The sequence below is a fragment of the Nyctereutes procyonoides genome, unplaced genomic scaffold, assembly GCF_905146905.1.
Source record: "Nyctereutes procyonoides isolate TBG_1078 unplaced genomic scaffold, NYPRO_anot_genome, whole genome shotgun sequence".
Taxonomy (NCBI): Eukaryota; Metazoa; Chordata; class Mammalia; order Carnivora; family Canidae; genus Nyctereutes; species Nyctereutes procyonoides.
The window spans coordinates 10,501,637-10,508,080 of record NW_026575044.1 but is presented as its reverse complement, the minus strand read 5'-3'; the positions used below and the strand labels follow the sequence as shown (position 1 = coordinate 10,508,080).

Below are 6,444 nucleotides of genomic sequence, written 5' to 3'. Positions count from 1 at the left end.
CCCACCAATGTTCCTCAAATTCCATTAATACTGACACCTTATAAAGGAAAGGCAATTCTCACGGAACCCCATTGGAAAAACCACAGACTTAAAAAGACTATAAGTCTTAGTCCATGAAAACATGAATTTATGCATTCTCAAATTCTCCCCAAATCCCAGGGACACATGTGTGAGAAGCTCTAGGAGAACCATGGCACCCCCCATCTTGAGAACTCCACTTGTGTTCGCTTCGGCAGCACATGTACTAAAATCGGAACGATACAGAGAAGATTAGCGTGGCCCCTGCGCAAGGAGAACTCCACTATAAGGATCCTAATATTAAGAAGACCCAGGACAGCTGCATTTCAACCATGTCACTTTGCTGCTTAGGAAAGGCTTTAACGAAACAAAGCATTTACTACTGATAAGATGTTAACCCTAGCAGTCTCTTGGTATTATGGGTGTTAAGTTAATGATTTCCACCACAGAGACGCTTGTGGAATTTCAGTCACAAGGAAGTAAGTGGCTGTGGCATATCCTGAGCTTAACCTAAATGAAAGTTTACCTAGATGTCCCATGGAAGCTTGGTAGATTAGAAATGTCACCCTTGTTTTGGCACGCGCTAACAGCTATGGTAATATTGAAGCCTACTGCTTATCACACTATTATTGATTACAATTCCTCGTGTGCCAGGCATTGCTCTAAGCACTTCACATGAATTAACAAGTTTAATACTCATGAAAATCTTGTGGGGCAGGTCATATTCTTCTCGTCCTTTTACAAATGGTAAAACTAAGACACAGAAAGGTTAGGTAATTTCTTTTTTCTTTTTTTTTTCTTTTTTTAGATTGTATTTATTCATTCATGAGAGACAGAGAGAGAGAGAGAGAGAGAGAGACAGGCAGAGACATAGGCAGAGGGAGAAGCAGGCTCCATGCAGGGAGCCCAACAAGGGACTCGATCCCCGGTCTCCAGGATCAGGCCCTGGACCAAAGGGGGCGCTAAACCGCTGAGCCACTCGGGCTCCCCAGGTTAGGTAATTTCTTAAAGTCATTCTGCAAGTAAATGGTACAGAAGAGGATGAAACACAAGTCATCTAATTATAGATGCAATCTTTTTCTTTTTTAAAAGATTTTATTTATTTTTGAGAGACAGAGAAAAAGCATGAGCTAAGGAGGGGGTAGAGGGAGAGGGAGAAGCACACTCCTCGTGCAGCAGGGAGGCCGACGCAGAGCTGGATACCAAGACCCTGAGATCACCACCTGAATGGAAGGCGATGCTTAACCAACTGAGCCACCCAGGCATCCTAGATGCCATCTTTTAAAATAACTGAGAACTAAGATGCTCACCGGGCCTAATTTCCTGGGCCCTGGCCTGAGCTATGGAGTGTTACACAGGGCATAAGCAGGAGCACTGCCCCTGTCCCCATCCTCCCTCATCCATGGCAGTTTTGCCATTTCAGGCTGTTCCTTGAGATCTTCTGCTCACTGTTCACAGTCCATCCAGTCCCCCAAGGACACAGCCAAAGGTGAAAGGACATTATCTTTGCATTGGCCACTAGAAATTCCAATCCACTTTACTGAACACCTGTTCTGAACAGCTTCTAAGGTAAAGGGAAAAGGGGAACATCACCTTCTCCCACACTGTCTCCACTTTGTCCCTCAGGCTACTCTTCTGGGACCTTTTTCCTGGAGAAATATTGAGGTTAGAGAAGAGGCATCACGTGACTGGTCTGGATTTTCCCAGGAACGGATGGACCTCCAGTTCCAAGAGACCCCTTGAGTTCTTAAACATTTATTCACTTTTCATGACCCATTATGTGTTCTTACAACTGATCATTAAATCTTGTGTATGGCAGTGGGATCCAGTTCCAGGTGAAAGACTACCCACCTGCACATAACCACACTAAGTTATTGTACTTTCTCACACTCCTAAAGATCTCATCTTCTCTTTCTAAAATTCAGTCCTAGGGAGGAGAGTCAAATCCCACTTCCAAATGTGCCAGAACTCATTCTACCCAAAGAAATGAACTTGGTTTGTTTTCTTCTTTGTGTTTCTGGGAGGGATAGGCTGGTTCCCCATCTGACTAAAGAATCTGATCATGCGAGGTTGGAAATGCTTTCTCTGAGAAGATATTGACAGTCCTCAAAAGGTCCCATCAACAACAGAAGCTGTGCAAGTGTCTTGATACTTGAGAAGCAAAAGAGAAGCAACACACTGTGGAAAATTAGAATAATATAGACATTCTCCATAAAGTAACTTTCTAAGGTTCTCAAACTATACCTCACTTACTCCGAGGTGAACATATCCATATCAGTTCCAAAACAAAGGAATATTTATCGTTTTTTTAATCAATGATTTCCAGTTACACTCTTGAGACTCCAAACTTGGCCATGATCAAGCCCGTCTAAGAATTTGACAGCAGCCACAGACATGTTGACTCTGTCCCTAGACCTCATCTTTTGGTCTTTGGACTCAACCTCAACATTTGGACGCCTGCAAGCAGAAAGAGATATTCCCAAATGAGGAAGTCAACAAAAGATCCATGTTCACATTATCCACTCCTTTCCCATCCCTACATTTGTAGGGCCTTTCTCTGAGATCCTATCAACCTATTTAATCAGCTTCTCTAAACTGTAAGTTCTTCAGAGGAAATAAAAATCAGTCTTTCCAATGCTTTGTTATTCTTTCTTTCTCTGGGTCAGTGCCTGTGGACAATCCACATGGCTGACCAACAGAGTGAGCCGCCAACTAGCCTTGAGTTGGATAGGAATTCTAAATTTGCCTCCTGGTTCCTTTGGAAAATGCTAATTCTTATTTTATTACTTAGTGTGGCTTTTGTTGAGAGGTCAGGTCTTCTTGAGGGGCAAATGATCAAGAAATCTGGTGGAAGCTTTCCCATCTTAGGAATCTAGGTGAAAGAAAACCGTGCATCATACAGCTCCAGGGGGGTGTTTCTCCTCTGATCATGGCTGGTCTTAGTTTGCCCTGTCTCTCCGAGATCCTAGCAGCCCTTTTGCAGAATACCTAAGTGTTATGCATGTTTGTCATTCTGGCTACCCAGCTTTTAAATGACCTTCCCATTTTCGGGACCCCCAGAACAGAGAGAAGGCAGGACTCTTCTCCCTACTTTAGAAGCCAAAGAAGGGTGCCTGGGTGGCTCAGTTGGCTAAGCGTCTACCTTCAGCTCAGGTCATGATCTCAGTGTCCTGGGATTGAGTACCATGTCAGGCTCCTTGCTCAGTGACGAGTCCACTTCTTTCTCTTCCTCTGTGCTTCCCCCTAACTTGTGCTCTCTCTCTCTCTAATTAATTAATTTTTTAAAAAAAGAAGAAGCCAAACAGGTAGAATTTGTTCCAGCAACTAGGAAACCATTATATCTTCTGGGCTCAACTAGTCAGAGGCCCTTTCTAGGACATGATGTGGTGGATCTGAGTGCCTAGCAGCATGGCAGTCAGTGTCTGAGGCAGCAGAGCCCAGCAGCACTGTGACAAGTGTCCAGCAGTGACAGCACCAGTGGCAGATCCTAAGCTGATCATCCTATGTGAAGATCTTGGCTATGCCTTGCCTCCTGTGATTTTATTCATTTCCAATCACCTGGTTCTCTGGCCCTCCCACCAATTCTGCAAGCTGTACAGTACTCTTCCAATAAATTCATCTTCCACCCAGGTCAACTAGAAGAGATTTTTCTAGATTGCAACCAAGAATTTTGACTGGTAGGCCAACCTTTCCTTCGTGGACATGTGATCCAGTAACAACTGAGGATGGCAGGCTGGATTGGGCCAATTTCTGCACTAGAGTTGACCCTCTCACTGTGTGTAAACTGCTTAATTTTCTCTCAAATCTGAAGGAGCTCGTATACTCCAAGGACAGACCCCAGAACCTTAACAGGCAAGTGGTAGGGGACCCCAAGAACACTGGGACAAATGACTGGTGTGGGAGGAGACATCCAGTGGTTTCTCTGCAGAGAGTTGGATATGTTCATTAAGAACAAGTGAAAAGAGGGGATCCCTGGGTGGCTCAGTGGCTTAGCGCCTGCCTTCGGCCCAGGACATGATCCTGGAGTCCCGGGATTGAGTCCCATGTCGGGCTCCCTGCATGGAGCCTGCTTCTCCCTCTGCCTGTGTCTCTCTGCCTCTCTCTCTCTCTCTCTCTGTGTGTGTGTGTGTGTCTCTCATGAATAAATAAATAAAATCTTAAAAAAAAGTGAAAAGAATCTTAGATATTGATTCTTCTTTAAAAAATAGTTTCTCACCCCAGATATAGAAATAATTCATGTTCATTTTGAAAGATATGGGGAAAATAAACATAGAAGAAACTGAATTGCTACCAACCACCAATAGCTACAAGTGAAATTTTGGCATGTTTCTTTCTAATATTTCTAATATTTCTTCTATGGAAACTTCTCCATAGTTATACTCACCCTTGTCCATTGCCTGCTTGAATTCTGAAAAGAGCAGAAACATTTCCATTACATGCTGATGCCTATCTCTTTCTATATCCCCAGGCACTAAGTATAAGGCCGTAAACTCTACCTTTTGGTGAAGGGAACATTTCTCAAAGTGTGTCCCATGGAATACTTACTCCTTCATTTGTCATCAGCGCCTGTAGATAGAATATAAAAGGAGTTTTCCTTAATCAGAAAAATTGGGGAAATACTGAGATACTGAAATACTGAGAAAAAGTGTTTCTTTGTGGCATGACTTTCCAGAGGTCTGAACACATCAGACTCTCAAAGACAGCAGCATTTTTTGAGCATATTGGGCCACAGAAATCCCCTTTGAAAATACTTTTCTCTGGACCAGTGTTCTAGGGAGTGCTGACCCAGAAAACTTAGAACTTCGTATCGTTTTACCTTCTTCCCACTTCATTAGTGAAGACCCAGTTCAGCGTCAGTAGGGGAAAAGAAGATTATATCTCAAATATATATAAATGAAATTTGGAAACTAGGAATGGGACCTAGCAAGTAATTTCCTTTGCTGATTTATTTACCTGTAAGAACACGTTCAAGGGAGTGAGGTTTACAGATAAATATCAGATGTTTGTCTGTAAACCTCACGATTCATGTCTGAGAGAACTAAGACCAGAGCAATGCTAAACTCTAAGGGAAGTTTTACTGTCTGGGGAAATTTCACTGCATAATGGCTTGAGCCACGTTTAGGTAGAAAATCCAATGAACTCACTAGAAGGCTGCATTGCCAGAGTAAGGAGACTAACTTCATGTTACTGGAATAAAGTGTGGTGGACGCAAGAAACTTCAGCCAGATGTCCTGTTCTTGCCCCATCACTTTCCCCAGCTATATACTGTCTGGCCAGACTCCACGTGGAATCTGCTAGGGAATCTGGGGCTTCGGCCTCAGAATAGGAATGAAAAACTGCTTCCTCCATTAAGCCAACAAGTCTGAATGCCCATTTGACAGATGCAGAAACTGAGCCTTAAGGAAATTTTTAAAAGCCTTGAAAGTGGGTGGTGGCACACTTTACCTGCCTCCTTGGGGTCTGCTCTGTGAACCCGCACCAAAACCCAGCTGCAAGACTCCCGCAACACTCCTGAGCTTGGTGTCTGTCATTTTTGTCATTTTCCTAAACTAAGTGTTTAGGAAAGTCTGGGAATTACCAGAGTTCGAAAGTACCTTCTTTCTGTGAAGGAGCCTACAGGATATTCTAAGGCAACTTCCTGATTCTCTGCCTGAGACGTTTGTCGAGCTTCTGTCCGGTGAGCTGTTTGGTTAGCAGACCCCCATCGCTGAGTAGGACAGCAAGAGTTCCGGGTGACCCTCCAGAGGAAAGCAGAATCTGAGAATGTCAGAGCTGGAAAGGACCTTAGTGATCATTCCCGCAGCCCAGCCCCCTCTATTTACAGCTCCAAAACCACGAAGCCTGAAACCCACCCAGAATCCTGAGACTGAATGTCCTTTCCCCTTCTTCTATTTGTGTGCAATTTTCCCATGGCATCCGGCCAGAGCATCTACATCAGGAACGTCTAGAGGATTTACGAGGCCACGCGATCCTCTGGCTTTCTATGCAGACCTAAACAGGAAACCCACACAAGGAAATGCTCTTTCTATTTGCAGGCCGAATTCCCAGGATGCTTTCACCAGAGTGCCCTGGCTGGAACAAAACAAGGCCCTGGCCTTAGATCTGGAGGCAGAGGTGCCCTCCCCACCCCCTCCTCCAGGCCTGTGCTAGCTGATTTCATGAGAACAAGACTTACTTCCCTCAGACCTTGACTTCAGGTTGCTCCATTGGTCTAGATACCAAATAGGGGTGAGTCCAGAGACACCCATCCCTCCAATCTCTGAGTTCAAGACTTGGCTTCTTCGCACCTGCGTGACATCAATTAACCTGGGGAAGGTAGGTGCCCGGCTCACCCCCTCCCATCTTCCTGCCCAATGCACTAGGCCTCCAGAAAATGCCTCAGGGCTGAAAAACTATGCACATTTCCCAGCCCAGGGTCAGCCAGAT

At 44.6% G+C, this 6,444-nt stretch overlaps 1 pseudogene; it reads left to right on the top strand.

Annotated features, from left to right (window-relative positions):
* The first annotated feature begins 220 nt into the window (after window positions 1-220).
* LOC129509189 (U6 spliceosomal RNA) lies at window positions 221-321 on the top strand (annotated as a pseudogene).
* The last annotated feature ends 6,123 nt before the right edge of the window (window positions 322-6,444 follow it).